The following is a 20839-nucleotide window of genomic DNA, read 5'->3' as shown; positions in this document are numbered from 1 at the left end:
CAATAAGATTCTTAACTGATTTATAATAAATTTTGAAGAATGGGAAAAGTTGCTGTGCTTACATTGTTATTTTTTTAAGCATTTCCTGTATTCTTTCTCTATCTTTGCATGTTTTCAAAGTGTGAAACCATCCTACCAACATTTGACTTCTTTCAGCATTATCTTCCCTGATTCTCACTCCAAGCAAACAGGAAAAAATATCAGACATTATTATAAACATGATACAAATTATAAGAAAAAGAAAGCTGTTCTGTGCTACACATAAATAAAAGACCTTTACTATAATTAGTCTGCAGTGTAGAGAAGAAGCAAAAAATAGAAAAAGAAACTACAACACAGGAGCTCAGAAATTAACAAGATGAGAGAGCATCTAATGGTGTTATAGGCCAAAATCTTTGCAAAAGGGATTTATTTTTTTTTTCTGGGGAGAAAGAATTGGTGCATTCCTGAATTTTGTATTAGGAAGGCAGCTAGAAGCCAATCCATCTGTTCTTTTTCACTCTTACTGACACCTGAGGAGAGTAGCATAGGCTTCACTAGAGTCCTCTCTGCTGGAAGATGCAGCTAATAACCTGGGCAGGTTTATTACTAAACCTGAAGCAAATTTTAGGCCTTCCAGAAGCAGTTCTTTCATGTCAAAGTCAGTTCTGGATCAATCAACTCATAGTTCTCACATGTTCATTAGAAATTCATGCCTGACCTTGTCAGGCCAAGGCAAATTAGAAGCATTTGGTGCAATTTGGAGAAGCCACTTCCCAGAAAACTTCTGATTATCCTGTTTGCCACACCACACCTGGCAGAGACATACTCCTGAGACAAAGGGCAACAGTATGGAGGGAATTCCTTTCCTTTCGAGAGTTTTTTTAATTATCTAAGGCCCATGGACAGAATTCTCTGCACCCAAACTGCTCCAGATCCTGTAAGAAGTAACATACAGGGCAAACTCAATGGATTTCAACTTTGTATATGTAATTGCCCTATTTTCCAGTTTCATTGCTCTGCTTGATTGCAATTACAACACAAACACCACTTAGTTGCCTTTCTGGCATTACAGAGAGCCAACTTTTGGGCCGATTTTTTGATTAATCACATTTGTATGCTGAAGCCTAAAATTAGTTAAAGATTTTCAAAAACATATCTTTCTGTCAGAAAATGTGCCAGATTAAATTTATTTCATGGGAACACATTGATTTCAGTAAAGCTGAGTATCAAAAATGGAAACAACAGGGAACTTTTTGTACAATAATAAACCAAATTATGCAAATATAAATTCAGACCTAATATTGGAAAAACTGAGAGACAAAGTAATAGATTTTCAAAAATGCTATTCTTGGTGATTCAAGATAAAAAGTGACATATTTTTTTCTGATTTTCTCAGGAAAATAGACATCTACTCCCTTTCAGCTCTCTTCAATGCAAAGTTTATTAAGACTCAAAGATATTCAAGTTCCTGCATTCACTACCATCCTTACACTACCTGGGATTGTTTGAAAAGCAAAGCCACTGCAAATAACAAGCTGGTACCCTAGAGTGAGACACAAATGCATCAGACTCTTAGAAATCATTTAGCCTCAAGTCAGAAAAAAAAGGAGTAGCTCAAATATCTTAAAATATCTCACCAGTATCTCTCCAGTTATCCCTCATTTGGTCCATTTTGAAATGCATATCCAAGCTTAATAAATATTCAAGCATGTACTTTGCTTTGTAATTGTGCGGGAATCTACCCATGGAGTCACAGTGATATGTAAAATTATACCTTATACATTGAGAAATTTATTCTAGAAGATCTTAACAAAGACAGTGTTTACAAATGTATTTCTAAAATGTCTGGTACATCCAAGTCCCCACCTCAACAGGAGAAAGCAGGAGCTACAGGTAACAAATACAGTCTGCTTTCAAAATCTTGGTTTAATCCTGCAATTCTCCTTTGTGAGGATGCAGATACTAATTTCTGTGTTCAAGGTTTGTGCTTTCCTTTAAGATTCTGAATTTGTCACTGACCTTGGGTTCAACAAGAATTATTTCTGCCTATTTAAAGTCTGTGCTGTGACAGCTTTACTGCCTAGGTTCTGTTCCTGTAGAATCTCTCTATGCTAAGCTACTGACAGATACAAAAACCAAAAAAAACTCAGATTTGCAAAAGTCAATTATTTTATATTCTTTAGATTCTCTTTTGCATAGCCCTATTGCACTGCTGTCAGTTTCTTACCAGCCCTTACTATATTTTCTTACCAAGCAAACGTAATTTTCAGGGAACTGAACAACATCCAACTGACAAATGTGGAAAATGAAACACACTGTCCAAAGAACAAGGTTAGCAGTGTCATGAGCTTCATATATTTTGCTTCAAATAGCAAAGCACCACCAGCCACCATGACCACCTGGACTCTCAAGGAACCCTTAGGAGTTCTTCCACTCCTGATGAATTTTTCACTTTTGTTGGGTCCCTTTATCATCTGGGCAGAATTTTCTTCACAATTAACCAGAGCAAAAATTCTCACAAAACACTCATCAGACAGGTAGTGATGTCTGGTGGTCTAATCTTTCTGGACTGAGCTGAGAAGGATTTCTGCTGCTAAAGGCAGTCTCTGGAGAGACCACTCAGAATCTTTTACAATCCATTCATACCATTGCATGCCTGCACTGGAGCTGAATTCACATACTAGGACCACTCAAAATATTTGGCAATTCTCCCCAGCAGGATCCTTAACAACCAGGCTGTGATGGTGCTTAATGATCCTACTGTGAATCTGGTTTGGCCACAAAGCATCTCTGCTTCCAGCTCAGAAAGGAAATTTTAAAAGTAATTAAAAAGAAGTGTTTGTACTTAAGGAGAAACAAAACTGTAACTATGTTGCTGCCTTTCCTGTTCAGTTCTCATTATGAAAATCAGAGGTATGGAGTTTAAACAGAAGGAAATTTGAGAACTCAAATAGTTTTCAAGATCTCTCTGCAAACACATTCTTCCTCATAGCAATAACAGCACGGCACAGAAACACCTTGAGGAAATGCAGGAGCATCAGCTGTCACAATATATAGAATCACAGAATTTTTTAGGTTGGAAAATACTTTTAAGACCATTAAGTCCAATTGTTTATCCAAGTCCAACACTAAGCTGTGCCCCTCAGTGCCACGTTTACACACCTTATAGATACCTCCAGGGATGGTAACACTACCACTGCCCTGAGCAGCCTGTTCCAGGGCTTGACAATCCTTTCAGAGAAGAATTTTTTCCTAATAGCCAATCTAAAGCTCCCCTGTGCATTTTGGGCCAGTTTTCTTTTTTCCTACCACTTGTTATTTGGGAGAAGTGACCAACTCCCATCTCATTGCAACTTCCTTTCAGGGCAGTACCTGAGGCACCACATCAGGAAAATTATTTATCAAAAAAGTAATTCAGGAAAAGAAAATATTCCTGCCAACACAGCAGAGAAACAGTTAAGGTGCAAACAGGGTTCTTTTGCAGGGGAGCCCTGGACACAAACTGAGCTCCACATCAAGTCTCTTGGCCTTGCCAGTATCCTTCTTGTGCTATCAGAATCCTTTTGGATCAGACTAGTCTCTGTAGCAAAATTTGGACATTGCATCAAATATTCCCAGGGAAAATGTCATTCTGTGCCCTCTCCACTGAACCTGCCCAATCATTTACACACAACAGCTCCAGTTTCAAAGCAGGATCTTTTCAAAGCAGGATCTGAGACAGGAGTTTTGTTTATTTTCAGTTTATCTTGGCCACAGTTTATGTGTGCTTTTGTGCACTGAAAGTTACAATCCTTGGACAAGCCATTTCATCAAATATATTAAGAATCTGACCCATCCCTTATTGAATGGTGGCAGAACTCCCACTGACACCATGAAAACAGGATTAAGCACTAATCTTTTATGCAAACCATGAATACATTTTTTTGCAGCTCCTAAACTGTAAACACCACTGAGATAACTGCATTTTTCACCTGTATCTTGTTTAAAATGTGCCTACTGTTGGGTTTGCTATAGCTTTTATTAAGAGATGGAAGTGCAGCATTCACAGCTTTTTTAATTATGAGAAAAATCATGAGTTCATCCTGACACTAATAACAATTACTGCAGAAGTTATGACCAAAGAGGTTGCAGAAAAAAAGAATTTTTTTTGTTGGTTTTTTTTTTTTGTTGTTGTTGTTGTTTTTGGTTTTTTTGTTGTTTTTTTTTTTTTTTGCAAAGAAATTTCGAGGCCAGCATAAGGAGTATTATGGAAAATAAAGCTGAATAGTATAGTGCTAAAGGGAAAACTGGGCTGGATTGTACATAAAGGAAATTAGCCCAGGTTCATTTTACTTCAGTGAAGTTATTGCACTTTACCTTTGGCCCATCTGCTAATTTCTCAGCTTACGAGTAGCAAAGAGATTTGAACACTTTGTGCTTAAGTGATGTTGTTTACAAGAAATACTGGCTGGATTTTGAAAGTCTGTAACAATTTGAATTCGTACCTATCTTATCCAAACTGCAGCCAATTTAGCATAAATACTAAATTCTGCCTGGAAAAAGAAGAAAAGGGATTGAAAGATTTAAATCTCTTTAGAAAGTCTCTTGAAATGATAGATACACCTTAAAAGGAAATAAGACTTGAGGTAGGACTGTGAACTCAGCTGTAAATCTGGAATGATTTCTGTGAAATTATTATAAATGTTCAGCTTGAAGCCTTTCCATGGACTTTTCAATGCATTAAAAGCAAAGGTTTCTTTTTGTTGTTGTTGTTGTTGTTTTTTGCAATTATGAAAACTTGAGAAATAGAAACTGATAGCAAAGATATTAAAGAAGCTTATTTTTCATTTTAAAAGTAGTATATTCAATTACAGCTGATGTTCAAGTTACTCATCAAGTCATGTTTTATTTCATTTGCTGAAATTTATTCTGAATTTTTACATTACCTAATTAAGCATCAACTGACTTTTTCTGGCAAAAGACAGGAACCTTCATAGCACATAAGCAACCATCCCAGCTGCCTAGGAGCTGTACCTGCTCTACAGCATATGGGCACATCCTACAGCAGCCACAGCCTTCCCACAGTCATGACAGTGAGAAACACTCAAGGAAGCACAATTTGCCAAGTTGTGTGATGATACTTGGACGAGCAAAATAGTCAAAAATAGGAAAATACCTGCCAGATGTCTGTGGCTGACAGCGTCCTGAGACTGCCCTTCTATGACTTACAGCAGACTTCTGTATCACTGCACAGAGCAGGAGCTTGATTCCCTTTGACAGTCAGGTTATGGGGTTTAATTCCTGTCCTCTGACAGATTTTCCTGTGCTGCCTTGTCAAGGCTGGCCTTGACAGAACAGAGGGGAAAATGGAGTTAAAGAATAAAGTAAGTATTTATTAGAAGGCCTCAATGGATGAGCAGCACAAGAGCCCAGCCAGGGCTACACCCAAGGTGAACCAAAATGATCACAAAATGCCCGACCTGTCATGGGGTCTCTCACTTTTATAAGTTCTGGTCCATTAACATACTGGACTTAATTGTTCAATTGTAGCTTTAGGTTATGAAGTCCCATCCTTCTTGTTTTTCTCTGTTCAGTCCACTTTGTTTAGGCTCTTGTGCCTGAAATTTGGATCAGTTGTCCTTGGTCCAAAGCTAGAAAAGGAATTGCTTTGTCTCCTTACTCTGTGAAGAGAGCTCACCATCCCCTCATATGAAGCTCAGAACTATACACTAAAAGAACACAGAATCTGAAAAATATAAAAGCCAAAACCTAAGGCATCACCTACCTTCATCCCACTTTGCCTCATGGCTCTGATTTTCAGCTGAGTGACCTCAGGTACCCCAGGTACCTGACTCTCTGGGGAAGGATGAAAGCTCATGTAAAAAGGCACTGAGTATCTCTGTGCAACTGCTTCTGGATGCTCAAAAACCCCAGAAGTGGGAAACAGGATAAGTGCTGTGGTACTGCCACCCATCTCTCCTTTTCCAATAACCTCAGAGAAGCCATCAGACCAGCAGGTTTCCTTAGCATAAAGAAAAAAATGAAGTCACTTTCTCGTGTCCTTTTTGTTTTTCTTTCACTGTACTTTTGAATAGGTCAAGACCCTTCTGTAGCTTTTGAAAAGCCTGTTTCTGGGCCTTTAATTAAGCACCTGGGTCTTTTCAAAAGGAAAATCATAAAACCTGTTCTTGAGCAACTTTTATGCCTCTTAAAAATACACCTTTATGTCTAGGAGTGCTCTTCCATAACTTTTTGCATCTGGACAGAAGAGAGCTTCCCTGGACAGACTACAAATGCACAGTGAAACTCGGAGCATGTTTGTGCAAAGGCAGGTCACCAATGTTAGCACTTTGTCGACTCATTTCTGAAAAGAAAGTAAGAGAAAATACCAACACAGTCCTAAAATTTTCAACATTAAAGTCTAAGTCTGGTATAACACCAGGAAATTCACTGGTATTCCCTCAGAACAAAATCAGAAGGGAGAGTGAAAAAGCCTGCAGTGTGATTTGGAAAAGGAAAGTACAGCTTTGTTTTTGTTTGAGCCAGCAGAGTAATGAATCCCAGCTCAGAAAACACTACACACCCTTATTTAGATAAAACCAGAGAAGGTCCAACCTGTGTGTAGGAGCTGAACCTGCTCAGCTGTGGACACAGCAGACTGGGAGGCACTCATCCACCTGAGCAAGACCAAGAGCAAGTGTGCTGGCTCTCCTTCTCCTCCTGGTATATCCCTGAAATAGCTCAGGAGCACAGATCTTCCTGGTGGCCCCAGAATTTCCTCCAAGGATGAAGGCAACAGAAGCACGTGGCATGTGACCTTGGCAGCGTTGTTTGCCTTATGCATCCTGTTTCTAAAGGCTTGGATTCAGTGCTGAGATCCAATGTCCTTAGGGTATTTTCTTACTGGAAGGGAAAGTTTATGCATATTTTAGGAAAATATGTTTTTGATTGGTTTGCTTGTTGTTCCTCTTTGAGGGTCTATTTTTTCCAAGTGTCAGAAAAATAAGATGCTAGGCTTCAAAGGGACTTAAAACTGCACCAAGCATGATCCAGATACCAGAGAGAAGAAAACAGTGTATCCTCAGCAGCCTTCCCCATATATAGCTCACTATGTCCTCTGCAGCAGGTGAGTAAAAAGCCTGTGGAAAATTATTTGATGATAAGGCAATAGCATTTCTCTTCCCTCCAAAACGCGCTTGCCAACACAGGAGGACACGCTGACCACTGCACTCAGGTTGTTCCTAGCAAAACAAAGCAGGAGAGAGTGGGAACCTTTAAGGAGAAAGGGGCACAGCTGAGCAGGGCACACCCCAAGCAGAAGCAGCTGTAACCATGGAGCCAATGCCAAGGGCCATTACCCTGGGAGCTGCCTGGCACACTTCTTAGGGCCCTGCCCCAATGTTCCTCTGCACAGAATTAAAGAGAGGCAAGTGGGAATTAATAGCTTTGACCGCCCTTGGACACAACCACGCGCAGCATGTGACAAACAGAATGCTTGGGAAAGAGGGAGAGCGAGCCACATCCGTGTGCCAGGCTGCTCAGCAGCTGCTTCTGCATTCTTTGTCTGAAAAAGCCCCAAACTTGTTTAATTTCATCCCAAACTCCTGAAAGCCTGGAGTCCTGATATCATTCACCCTGATCACTTTACAGTGGTGGATGAAAAGTGAAGTTCACTGTGTACAACTTTCCCTGCCTGGCTCTGCAGCTCTCCAGCTGCAAGCTCAGCAGCACTAAGTACTCAAGCACAGCAAAGCACTTTGCTGCAGCTGTGCCCAGCAACATAGGAAAGCACTTCCACTAACTTTTCCTGTCAGTCTCAGCACTTGCACTGCTGTTGCTTTTCTCCCCAGGAGAGCAGAGCTCCCACTTGATTTACAGGAGCCACCTGCTTCCCCCTCAGCAAGCCTCCCATCCCCTGCCATGCATCATCCTTATAGACAAGGTTTGGTCCCCCAGCCCCTGCTCACCCAGGTGGGTTTGCATTGTTAGAATAACGAGCCCCATTTCAGGAGGATTGTTCCTCCAGATGGATCCAAAGCATTTCGCAAACTGTTAATTAAGCAAGCAAAACTCAGCGGAGGAAGCTCTCCTTAGAACTGCACAACAAATCCCTTTTAGATGTAAGAAAGCAGATGTCTTACCAGCAGCCCAGCACAAATAATGAGAGTTATTTGTAAGGAAACTCAGCCTGGGGAAGAAATATCTGAATGTATCACAGGTACTAGGTCAGATAATTTATGGTTTCCTCTAAATAAGAGGCACCAGAGAAAGGAGGCATTTCCTCACTGCTCCCAGGGAGGGGCTGCACCAGACCCTCACTGAGCTGCTGGAGATGCATGCCTAGGTACCTGCCTCCATGTTCTGAAGCACAGTAGTTAATGGGGAATAAGTTTTTAAAAGTTACTTAAAGGTTTTTCTTGATTTTTAATTTTTCATGTTACTTATGCCTTTTTCCCAGAGGTTAAAGCCTGGTTCCTAACAGCCCCTAGATTTCACAGTGGGCATGGGGGTCAAACTCCCTGAATTCTCCATAAGATTTTTGAGACTGCTAGAAGTGCTAGTGCTGGAAGAAGGAAAGTATCAGCAGAAAAAAAGAAATCCTTGCAGATGTAAAATCCCCTCACTCTATTGGCTTTGTCATGGCATGTGAGCTATACAAGCAAAGGATGTGTCCTCAGAGTCTCTTCTGGCTGGTGGTGAATAAGGCCCTTACTTACCTCATGTAACCACCAGAAGAAGCATGCCTGCGTGCTTGTCCTCATCCAGGAAAGCCCCAGAATCCACCAGGTGGGAAAACGAACCCCATGGGCCAAAATGTGCCCTCACATGGCCACATGTCCACTGCTCAGTGTGGGTCTGTCTCACTGCAGATGTTGGCCAGGAAGACTGGACTGATATCCCTCTTAAACATCAAATGTCAGGAGGAAAGCAAGAATATTTACTCTGTAAGGCAGAGTAGAGAGATTAGCTAACACTATAACCCTGGCCCAAATTGTCCCTGCCCCAGAAGCCCAGGGTAAAGGTAGGTCAGGAACTATGGGATGTAGCCGGCCACCAGAGGCCAGACATGGAGACAATCAAGGATATTTCACCTGTGCCATGAGGTCAAGGACAAGTGGAGGTTGCTGTAATTTCCCTGTTGGGGAGGAGTTATAAAAGTGGCCATGCCAAACTGAGACAAGACTCCTTTTATGCCAGGATGGGGCTTTACTGATCATGCTTGTATCTGATTGTGTTCCACTTCACACCTTCAAGGTAACTAAAAAGCTAACTTCATAAACAGGTAACTTCAATGTGGAAATTTCCGATCATGCTTGTATCTGATTGTGTTCCACTTCACACCTTCAAGGCAACTAAAAAGCTAAATAGGTAACTTCAATGTGGAAATTTCTATTTTAAACTAGCATCCTTTCAAAATAGAAAAAAAATTTGGAATATAGACAGCTGACCAAAGGCTATCTTAATTGCATAATGAGTGCTCCCCATCAAACAGAAAAATTAAAGCCCTTTGAGTTCAGATTTAACATTACGTACATTCTTGAAAACTGCCCCAGGGTGCAGAAATATGCATAAGTGTTTCTGCTCTGGTGCCAGAAGTGATTGTACCTTCAGGAAATGCTTTTGAAACCAGTTTCTGAGTCTCACTCAAACTGCTTAAATGCTTTCTTGCAGTTCACATGCTGAGTTTTGTTACAGATTCCATTATAAATGCTGAATCCCAAATACTTCTCAAAGTACTCCCTTTTGAAAAGCATAGGAAGTGACAAAGGGATAAGGGATGCTCATTTCCAATAGGGTTTGCCACAAACCATAGGCTCCTGCCTATATGTGATGGCTTTCTGAAGTCCCCTCATTCATGTAATAACAGCATTGATCTGCAAAGCTCGTTGATCCCTGGGAGTCTTGGAGAATGGTCAGAAGTCTTGTTTGGGAAGTCTTTTTAAGTTTCCCATTTTTCAGCTGTTAAGGTTTGCATAAATGCAAGGTAAGAAAATTGTTCTTCATGTCTCATTATTGAGAAAGCAGCCACCCCTGGGAAGCCACAATGAGACTCTGTCTCTCTTCAGGCAACAGCCCACTAGGCAAATTGAAGTCTGTTATTTCTGCAGAGTTCCCATTCATGTGGAATATTTTGAAGTGGTCTCATAAGCAGCAAATTTTAGAACACGACATTACGAAATATGGGGAAAAAAAGAAAAATGTGACTCCAGTCTAATTTCCCTGCAGCATTGAATTTGGTTTTAAAGAAAAAGGAACTGGAAACACAAAGGTATAGCTCTGTTTTTAAAAGGATGAAAAAGAAAACATAAAAACTTGTCATTTGACTTGATATTTACCCAGAATTTTCGAAATTCTTTGAATAAATTCAAAGCATATCAAGTAAGAAAGAAAAGTAGATTAAGTTTTCCTATTAAACTTTTTATGAAAAGCACATAATAGTCTTATTTTTACATTGTACCTCTTTCTCAAATGTCAGAGAAGTCTCAACACACAGTGATTACCTTTTTCATTGTTAGCTACAAGAAAATCCAACCAGAAAGAGGGCTTTGGTTAGGAATACTCCTCATTTTCCTACAAAATATATGATGATGCAGAAATCAGCATCTTTTCCTTGATAGAAGGAATAGGGCTGCTTTTTACAGGCTACAAATGTTTTTCTGTTTTCTTGTGGTTCTCCATCATCTCAGTACATGATTATTTAACAATAAGGGAGACCTGGAATCAGGACAATCAGCAAAGAGGGATGTCAGAATCTCTGCCTCTTGGTGTCTTCTGATTAAAACAGGAGCAGCACTAGAAGCTCTGTTTTGATGAAGACCGGATCTGCTGGACTCCAAACATGAGTAATCAGAGGAAATTCTGTGTTTAATGTTATAAATACCTCAAAGATCCATTTTGATCTTAAAATCTCAGTTGACAGCCTATGTGTTACCTTGCAACTTGAACTCATGCTCAAGCCTGTGATCTGAAAAATGCCTCAGCCAAAGCTCACAGCAGCAGATGAAAGGAGTTGGCTTGAACTGATTTTGACCCATAACGAGGGTGCATGGACAGAAAAGCAGAACTGGGCATCATGTTGAAGATCATAGCTTAAGAAACACAGCAGATAGGAAAATGTTTGCAAAAAATCTCAGTGTCTGCTCTACGAAAAAATCTCATGATCAGCTCTACGAAATAAACACATCAGCTCTGAATAGACTCCAGTGCTAATTGCTACACCTTATCTCCATATTGAACATTTCTTTCACTTGACTGAGGGACAGACTTACTGTCCTGTGGACAAGCCACTAATAACAAGAGTAACACCTGAGAAATGGCACAATTTAAGATCTAGCCAATGTTTCACATTTATTCCTACATTAATGTATAATTATGTGCAGTGGGTAGACATGCAAAACAATCCTAGCCTTGGCATGGAGAATTTCTGTACAGACATAGCATTTACAAAGTATATTGTTACTGACACCTAATTTAGTCTGTCAGAGCAGTGCTATGAGGGACTAATTAAAGTCAAAGTAGAACAAATGCTTGTACTCAAGAAAAACACCAGGGAAAACACAGACAGATTTTACCAATCTGCACATAGCTCATGCCTGTCAGTGTGAAGTGTGTCTGAGGTGGTATATTTTATACTATTTACCTGCTTCAAAGCAGAGTTTGTTCCACTAAGATAGCTCTCAATTTCAAAAGAGCAGATCACTGGCACTCACCGTTTGCCCAGACTTGCTTACTTAACCAAGCTTAAGATTTTGAATTTTGAGCCTCCAATTACATTTTTACAGCTTTCTCTGGCTTTTCATGGCCCCAGAAATCTATATCACAAATATGATCGATCTCCCATGCTAAGAAGGAAAAACAAAAGCAAACAAACAAACAAAAATATCAGGTAGGATGAAGAGAAGGACGGGGGTAAAGAGACAGTCTGATATTTCCAGCACAACTGTTGGACCAACTCACTGCTAGTTGCTTGTATGAAGCAAGACCCACAGCTACCAGGGTATTTTGCAGGGCATTAAATTTATTCAGTGTAGGGCTGGGGCAAAGGGAGAAAGGGTGCTGAGGCTGTTATATGCCAAGCTTTGATTATTTCACCAAATGAGGATCTTTCTTGCCAGAGGCCAGTATTTTGAAGATGCCCTGAAAAGGCCTGCTTTAAAATTCACTGAAAATACAGGACTTCGAGTCAACCAGTCAAAGAGCCAGGTACTCCTGAATGGCTGTTTATTGTTTGCAGTACATATGCAGAGATTGAGAATTTGCAATTTCTCATTTTCAGCACCTGAAATTACCTCCATTTTGCTATCAGCATTTGGGACATAGAACCTACAGAGCATCAAAGCGGACCACCCATTTCTGCTTAGGCTTCTGAGGTTCTGCAAACCTGAAAGACAGGACCCAAAGATGTGCATCCCAAAATCCACCACTTTGCCATATCAGTCAGCTCTTTGACATTCAGTGGCTGTTCCCAGCATGGGCTTTGGCCACAGAACAGTGCAACATTGGTGATAGCTCCAGGTGAGACTAAGCTCCATCCCTTCCCCTGGGTAGAGCACTTCAATGGCAAAGAATAGGCTCTGTGTGATGGCTTAGGGTAAAAGAGTGACAAAGAGGTTTCATGTTTGCACAGGAAGGCTTTCAGAACTGAGCTATGAAAGACATTTCAACACATCAGCCAGGAACTTAAAGAAGGTCACCCCAATGCTGGCTTTCCTCGCTTGGTTGCGGAGGATTTTTCAAAGTCCAACCCTTTCAAATTACTCCTGCAGGCCCACATGTACCCTACATCAAGGCAAAGCTGGTCCCCTCTATTGCTTCATTCACAGAGTAGTTCAGGATCTTGTTACTCCTGTGCAGTCACTGGATCCCATTGCTCCACCTTGCTCTGTGCTAGAGATGCTCCTCACAGCCTACACAGTGTATGCAGGAGGCTTTGGCTTGTGCAGCACCAGCCCAGCCTGAAGGGACAGTGGCTGGGTTTAGAGCAGCTCCTGTCTTCATTCTTGAGATGGTTTTCAGAAGGACAGGAGCTGAGCTTTCCTAGAAGAACAATCAGAGGCTAACATGAAATTACACTGTACTACCCTCAGTCAGATAAATCACTTTTGGGAAAATAGGTTCATAACAACTCCAGACATGCCTAATAGTTCCACTGTGAGTCTCTGGATAAAGCCAGGGACTGGAAACAAAATGAAATCATTACATGAAATTATTTGTACTACTGTAATGTTTGAGAGCCCCAGCTAAAATGAGACCTTTCTTTAGCAGGTGCTGTGCAGAGCCAGACAGAGGCAGTTTCTGCCTGAATTATTTTGCCAACACAACACAAAGGAGAAAGGCAGGGGTGCACTTGTTCCCTCTCTTCCCACAGGCACAGGCACAGAGGAGATCTGGGGCCAGCCAAGGCTAATGTGAATGACAGCTGGAAGCAGAGGTTTTGCAACACCACATAACCCAGGTAGCCTTATTTTTATTGTTGTTGTTATTAAATACATTATCAGAGCCTCTTCCAGCAGTGTAAACCAAAATGATTTCCTCAAGCTACGCTCCAAGAGGCATATTACACCCCCCACCAAACTTATTGAATTAAGTGAAGTGTGCATATTATCTTTGCTTATGGCTTTCAAGGCTCATGAATGCTACTGTAATTGTTTCATAACACAGATCAATAAGTAGAGCCCAAATATGCCCTGTCTGCCTCAGGGGAAAGGCATTAAGAGGAGCTGGGTAACAGCTTTTTCGAGATCTTTCTGCCCACCAAACAAAGGGAACTCACTGTAAACTCTCACTTCTCAGGAAAAGATCTTATTTGCAAGTCAGTCTGTGAAATGTTCCTTAAAGAGAAAATGGCAAGAGCTTTCATTTGGAATTAAGGGATTGAGTTAACTGGCTAGGGTTACCTTTAAAAGTCCTAAATCTTCAAGCATTTTAAATTAATCCACATTTTAAAGGACCTCCCTTCACCCCATATCAGTGCTGCCATGTTTCACATGTCACCTGGCTGCAGAGATCTGCTAGATTTTCCAGAAAGATCACACAAGTGAAGTTTCTGTTTACTTGACAACAACAGGAAACAGAAAAAATACCAAAGGACAATAAAGTAAATGAAAAAAAAACCCATTTCTTGCTATGTTGAAGAAAATTTTGAGTGTGTCTTCCATTTACTCCAAGAGGAAATGCCATGCTATTTATGCAGCAAGTTAGCATATTTCTGAAGACATAAATAAAAATATCAAGGTGAAACACTGAGGAGTTTATTAGCTTAGTTATTAAGAGCTCTTTACACTTAACAACCTAAAGCATACACAGAGCAATTTGCAATCAACACTTTTTAAGCTCTGAATAATCCATTCCTTAAGCAAGCTTTCCTGCCTCCTTGAAAACATTTTTTATGTCTTTAAACTTTCAAAGAGGAAAGCCAAATTCATTAAAGCAACTTCTTAGCTATGCTTTCCACCCTCCCCCTTATTCCATCATATCTCCTGTTCTCAAGTGAGCTAATTACTTTGTAATTGGAGCTCCTGCCAGGGCAGGACTCAGCCCAGCGAGAACATCTCCCATGGATGGGATCCAGCTGGATAAGGGACCAGAGGGATGTGACAACTGGCAGAATTGTTGGCCTGGGACACTTAATCCCTTTTCCTGGTTACACCTTCTCCTCTAATCAGAGATCCCTCCAGATCCCTCCTTCCACTGCCATCTCCTTTCCCATCCCGACCTCATTACCCCTCTGCTCTGTTCCTCCCTCACACACGAACTCCCATCTTCTCCCATCTCCTCCAGCTCTTCCAATCCCTGCAGTACCTGAACACCTCCTCTCCCTTCACTGGTCAGCTTTTTCTTTCATCCTCCTTCTCTCTTTTTCACTTTTCCTTATTGGTTTTGTCTCTTTTCAACACAATCTACATCAGAAAAAATATTTCTGCTGCTAAATAGAATTTGTGAGATGTGCTGTGCTTATTCAAGCCTTGCTCACAACACCCAGGTTAGCTTAATATATTCTCTTAATTATCTTGCTGGCTGGCTGCAATACATCATCTTAAACCAAGCTAGCAATATGTAGTGCACTTAAAGATAGCTCATGGAGTGTAAATGATCCTACAGGTCCTTGCAATGATCATGCAAGTGAGACACCTTCTGGCAAGGGTAACATGAAACAGACACAGATAGTTTGCAAATAAGATCCTTTTCTTTTGAGTAATCCATGAAAACTTACCAAATACCAAGAGATGAGTGGGAATAGAGAAGCAAAATACATGTTTCAGATATAAATCTTGAAATTCTGGCCTTTTCACATACTTTCTTAGAGCTGAGAATCACAGCACTTCAGCTTCTTTCCCTGGCTGTTTAAATTACACTTCTCTCTTTCTCTGGACTGGAAGCCTTTAGGGATCATCTCGTAGCAGTTCCTTAAATTTTCCTCAAATTCAAAAGAAGAATATAACTTTCTGCAACACCCACCTGGTAGCTTTCAGGAGAGCTGCAACACCATGTGGCACTACACGATGCTCTGTGACCTCTCCTACAGGCTTTGCATTCACTTGCTCTTTGTGCTGTTACCATTAATCTGAAATAAATATTGTTAGGCAGAGAGCATATGGTGAATCTAAGAGCCTAATATAGGCACTCAATTCAATTAGAGTTGATAGGAGCAGAGGTGGCTTTGCAAGAAGACAATAAGAAAAGGAATCAGTAAACAAATGACATAGTAACTTTCTTTATCATGGGCCAGGCCAAGGATCCCACTAAAAAAAACGTTATTAAAGCAATAGCAAAGAACACTCTGGGCAGCACCTCATTTGTCTTGACACAATATTAAAAAGTCATGCTGTAATACTCAGCTCTTTTGATTGTTTTTCAGATTTGTATACTTCTCAGTCTTGTATGAACACATTATTCTGAGGACAGGAGAAAAAGAGACCCAGGAGCTTTGTTCTGAAATAATGCAGTATTTCCCAAATCTGCAATGAGTAAAAATGTTTTATAAACTAACTTAATTAAATTTTGAAGGGAACATCTTAAAAAAAAAAAAAACCAATCCAAATATTTTGGTAAGGTGATATTGCAACAGCTGAGGTGAAAGGTGAAAATTAATGTAAACTAATCCATATAAACTAAAGGGAGCACTACAACAGATCCTCATTCTTACATTTCTGTTGCCAACACTGAATTCAAATAGGATCAATGCTGGCATCAATATAAGAAAAATAACTTTTTATCCAAAAATTGATCCTAAGCTGCCAAAATTCAGGCTACATTATTGAAACAGAAGCTGACACATACAGAGCATCATTGGGATAATTTTATTTAATGTGACAGCATCTTGACTTATTAGAAAAACTATTTCAGTAGATAGGAAATTACAAAACACACATCAACTTCCTGAACCCTCACCACTTGTTTCTAAACTCATGAACATTTTAGACATATACAATAAGAAAAGTCTATTCCACTGATTGTAAACAGGAAAAGAACAGATTCTAACACACAGCTCTGTTTGCCATTTGTGGATGTGATTGAAAACAAGACCTCCCTTGCACTGCATTTGGCTGATATAGTTGTACAGTCCTTGTTTGCATTATCAGGGGTTTGGAGACCATTGGATCTGAATGCAGGAAATAATTTCCTCCCTGTTCAGGTTCATTGTAGTTTAGTGCTGACAGAGGAAAGGACAAATTTGCATTTTTCTGCAGCATGGTAAAATGTTTTCACAATCACTTTCTACCCCTTTTTTCCCCCACAGTTGTTTTAAAGCATCCTTAACTTTGATGACATCCTTTTTTCCTTGCTGGTGGTGCCTGCTAGTTTAATTAATTTCTAGTTAATAGAAGACATTACACAAAACTATCAGTGAGCAAATTAAAATGATCTAATAGTCCTTTCTGGCTTCATACTTTCTGCAACCATTAGAGAGGCAAGCATACCTGAGCCAGGAAGGGAAAAGATCCTGTAATGTTTAATCTGCTTGTGATTTCTGGGAACCTGTCCAATGATGTATGACTGCCAGGGGAAGACAGAATTGTGTCCCTGGGGACTCCTCTGGAGCAGGGCTTCCCGGTACCTCACCAGCCTCCACGGCACAAAGTCCTTGTGCCTGAGGTGGCTTCCCTTAAAGGGAGGCAGCAGTGAAGGGAGGTGGGTCCAAAGGAAGGTTGCCTGAACTTTAAGTCTTCACAAATTTGAGAGTTCAGCCAAGGGGTGTGTTTTAGGCTTTGCTTTAAAGAGAGAGAGAGAGAAAAAAAAAAAAAAAAAAAAAAAAACAAAAAAAAAAAAAAACCACACTATTTTCTATATTTTAAAAATGAAGGGTTTTGGGTTTGTTTTGTTTTGTTGGTTTGCATTTGTTTGGGTTTGTTTTGTTTTGGGTTGTTGTTTTTTTTTGTTAGAAAAACATTTTTCACAGATGAAACAATAAGTTCTTGCAGCTTGGGTTTCTGCGAGAAGCTATAATATTGTCTGAAAAATCAATCAATTAATAATGGTTAGCACATGGGAACAGCTCCAGAGTAAATTCTTCCTCCTGGTGTATGGCTCTTCAGAAATTGTACGGAATATATCTCCTACTCCTACCAACAAGGGATCATTTCACTCCTGCCATTCTTGCCTTCTAGAAACACCCACGAGCTGAAAACTTCTAAGCAGGGAAAAATAAACCTCAGCCACGCATTTTTTTACCTTGCTTGGTGCCGTGAAAGGAGCAGGCGGCTCTTCGGGCTGGCCTGCAGCAGGCAACACCAGAGGGCTCTGTGGCTGCGCAAGCCGGTCCCGCCGCTGACACTCGCCATGCATTTCTCCTCACCTGCTCCTGCTGAGCGCTCACCGCTGGCTGCTGGCACCCTCTTCCCACGGCTCCAGGCTGAGCAGGGTCCCTCCCTTCCCTCCCAGCCGGAGCAGGGTCTCTGCCCAGCCCGGCTCTCAGGGGAGCCGGCAGCAGCCAGGAGCCGCCCTGCGCCGGGAGTACGGGCGATGCACACGGGCCTTGCTGGAAGTGCCTGTCCCCTCTTCGGAGCCTCGCTCTAGAGAAGCTCAGAGCAGGCAAAGCCCTTGGTTTTATTTCAGCTCTTTCTCTTCTGAGATCATTAAAGCTCCTGCTGCAGGCAGAGCTGGCCACGTGGATGGTGTCTGCAGTGCGTGACCAGAACTGTTCCCTCTTGGGCCTTGTTCCCATCTCATCCATCCTGGGCTTTCTCCCTGGGCCTGCAGTCACCACTTTTGCTGCAGGAGCCTTGGTTTTGTTTCCTGAGCTATGAGTTGGTTTTTCATTTTTACCATTTTGCCACCACAGCTCAGCTAGTTTTTCTCAGGAGAGCTTTCTGGAAAATTTTCCTGCTTATCTCAAAAATATGTGGGATTTGTTACAGTGAGAAAAAATCTCCCCTTCTCACTGACAAGCTCTGACATTTGCTGAGGGTCCTACTCAGCCCCAGGAACATCAGGTAGCTGCTGGCCCCATCACAGCTGTGGCAGAGATGGGTTCCTCCCTGTTCCTGCAAAAGTGTCACAGACAGCTGTGAATGCCCTCCTCAGAAAATTCCCCTGGACCACAGAGCCATGTGTGGCCTTGCTAACTGCCCTTGCTTTTTCCAGCCATCAGAAGTCATAGATGGCATTTTTTTTCCAAATTCTCGCCTTTACTCCTTTGAAACTGACACCAAAGAAAATCTCAACCTATTGATGGAAAAAAACCCCAAAAGCTAAATCAGGTAGTCACCAAAAGTCCATGATCTCTTCAGAGTGTGGAGAGTACTATTACAGTAACTGTCACAGTTTATTAAACATCCCTGGGCTGCCCCATGTCAAGGACAGGGTAACCCTAGCACATGTAACACCACCTCAGCTCAGACCACGCAAGTGCATCCACCCGTGCAGGCAAGAGCAGCAGGAGCCTGCACTGAGGAGTTTTACAGCATTAACCAGCATTTGTTTGAAGGATGAACAGGCTGTAACTACACCAGTGCAGGGCACTACTGACCCTCACCCAGGGCTCCTCTGGGTGTGTGGCTTTCAAAACTCCTTCATCTCCATCTGCTTTCGCCTGCACAACATGCCCAAAGAAAGACATAAACACTTCTTCTGCAATAGGTTCTCCAAGGAGAACAACAAAACATTTAATTAATGTCACCCTCCTCCCCTGGACAAAGGGCAGTACAGCCCACATGGACACCTCCAGCTGGGTGTCTGTAGCAGAGGATGCCAGTGTCAAGGGAGAGCAGGGAATCAGAGCTGGACTGAGCCCTGCCTGCCCACCATCCCCTCCCACACATGAACAAGCCTTTTTCCTCGTCTGCTTCAATGAACACACTTGAATCTCTTCACTGCAGGTTTTACAAGAGGATCCCTCAAGCCTGCTGCGCTGCTAGGAGTTGTGCATCTTCTTCCCAACCCATAATATCCAGTAACTGAGTCCAGCAGGCCCCAAAGGAGTGGGGAAAGAGGTGTTTGCCCATGCCAGCAGGGTGACAGCAGAGATGGCACAGCTGGAGAAGCACAGGTCTGCCCTGCCTGCAGACACATTCCCTGTCAGCCAAGCCTCCAGGTGGCAGATCAGAAGAGCCAGCTGCTCTGATGGAAATGAACCTGTTTTCTCCCTCTCACGCGCAAATACAAGCCACAGATGAAAGAAGTCATGCTGGAAACTGCTATTTATGAGAAGCAGCTGAACACAGATGACTTAGAGAGCAAGTGGAAACGAGGGCTCAGGCTGAGATCCCAGATAAGAGAGGCAAGGAGGAGCAGGTCATTTCTAGACATAGATCTCAATGCACAATGATGAGAAAGATGTTGAGGCCAGCTCAGGGCTCTCAGGAGCAGAGGCACTATTGAAGGGTTTACCCTCACAGCTTGAAAGCCTGCTGTGGAAACCACAAGGAGAGACTTGGGACTACAATGGAACACAGAGAGAAACAAGGAGGGAGAGGGGGATTTTGTGGTGAACCTGCCACCAAAAGTCCATTTTTCCTGTGCTCAAGCTCCAGCCTTCCCAAGATCCTCACAAATATTTCTAGACTACAGAAATACAAGTAACATCCTTAAACTTTAAACATCCTGACAGAAAGAGCCTGGGGAGGGGTGGGTATTTGTTCAAAGCCAGAGAGGTAAAGTAAAAGAAGGTAAAAATAAAAATCTTCATGGAACAAATCACTGCTTTGCCTGTGAGCACCTCAGTGTCCAGTCCCTGCCACCCCCAGACCCAGGAGGGTCCAAGAAAAAGCCTGACTGAAGCTAAAGCTACTTTTCCTTCAACATGCTTGGAGAAGTGCAATGTAGTTTCCTTTGCAGAGTGACAGGACATGGAACATTCCAGCTCAGAGCCCCCACAACCTGCCCTCCACAATGGCACAATGTCCTCCTCTCTCTCTCCTCTCATTCATGCTACTGCGTCCGTGACTGAGCTCTGCCTGCAAGAGACAATTCCATTTCAGTGCAACAGATTCAAACTCTAATTGAGTTTTCTTATTTAAATCCAGGCAGGAACAGCTCTGCCAGCCTGCAATCATGAGAGCTATTTTTGAAGAGAATTTTCAAACTAGCCAGGAAGTCAAATATAACATTTTTAAAACATTTTTAAGAGTGTATGTGTGTCCACACGTGAGTGTATTTCCTTCTGCAAGCACAGGAACAATTGCTCCCTGTGCATGAGAGAAGCCAGGTTGCTTTCATTGTGTGGCTGCTGATATGACTTACTCTGTGGCAGCTGAAAACAAAAAAAATCTTCAGTTTATGTGTGTATTCCTGCTTTTAGTGACTGACTGTAATGGAAAAAACATAATGCTGCTTCTCTTCTTTTAGCCCTGTCTCGTCCCAGACACCATCTATCTTCCTACAGCTGCTTGCACGGTGGTGTCCCCTCCCTTATGCTGCTTAATTCAAGTACACAGTC

This window comes from Onychostruthus taczanowskii, unplaced genomic scaffold (genome assembly GCF_017590055.1).
Source record: "Onychostruthus taczanowskii isolate IOZ18803 unplaced genomic scaffold, ASM1759005v1 scaffold5, whole genome shotgun sequence".
Lineage (NCBI taxonomy): Eukaryota > Metazoa > Chordata > Aves > Passeriformes > Passeridae > Onychostruthus > Onychostruthus taczanowskii.
Note: the sequence above shows the minus strand (reverse complement) of the source record.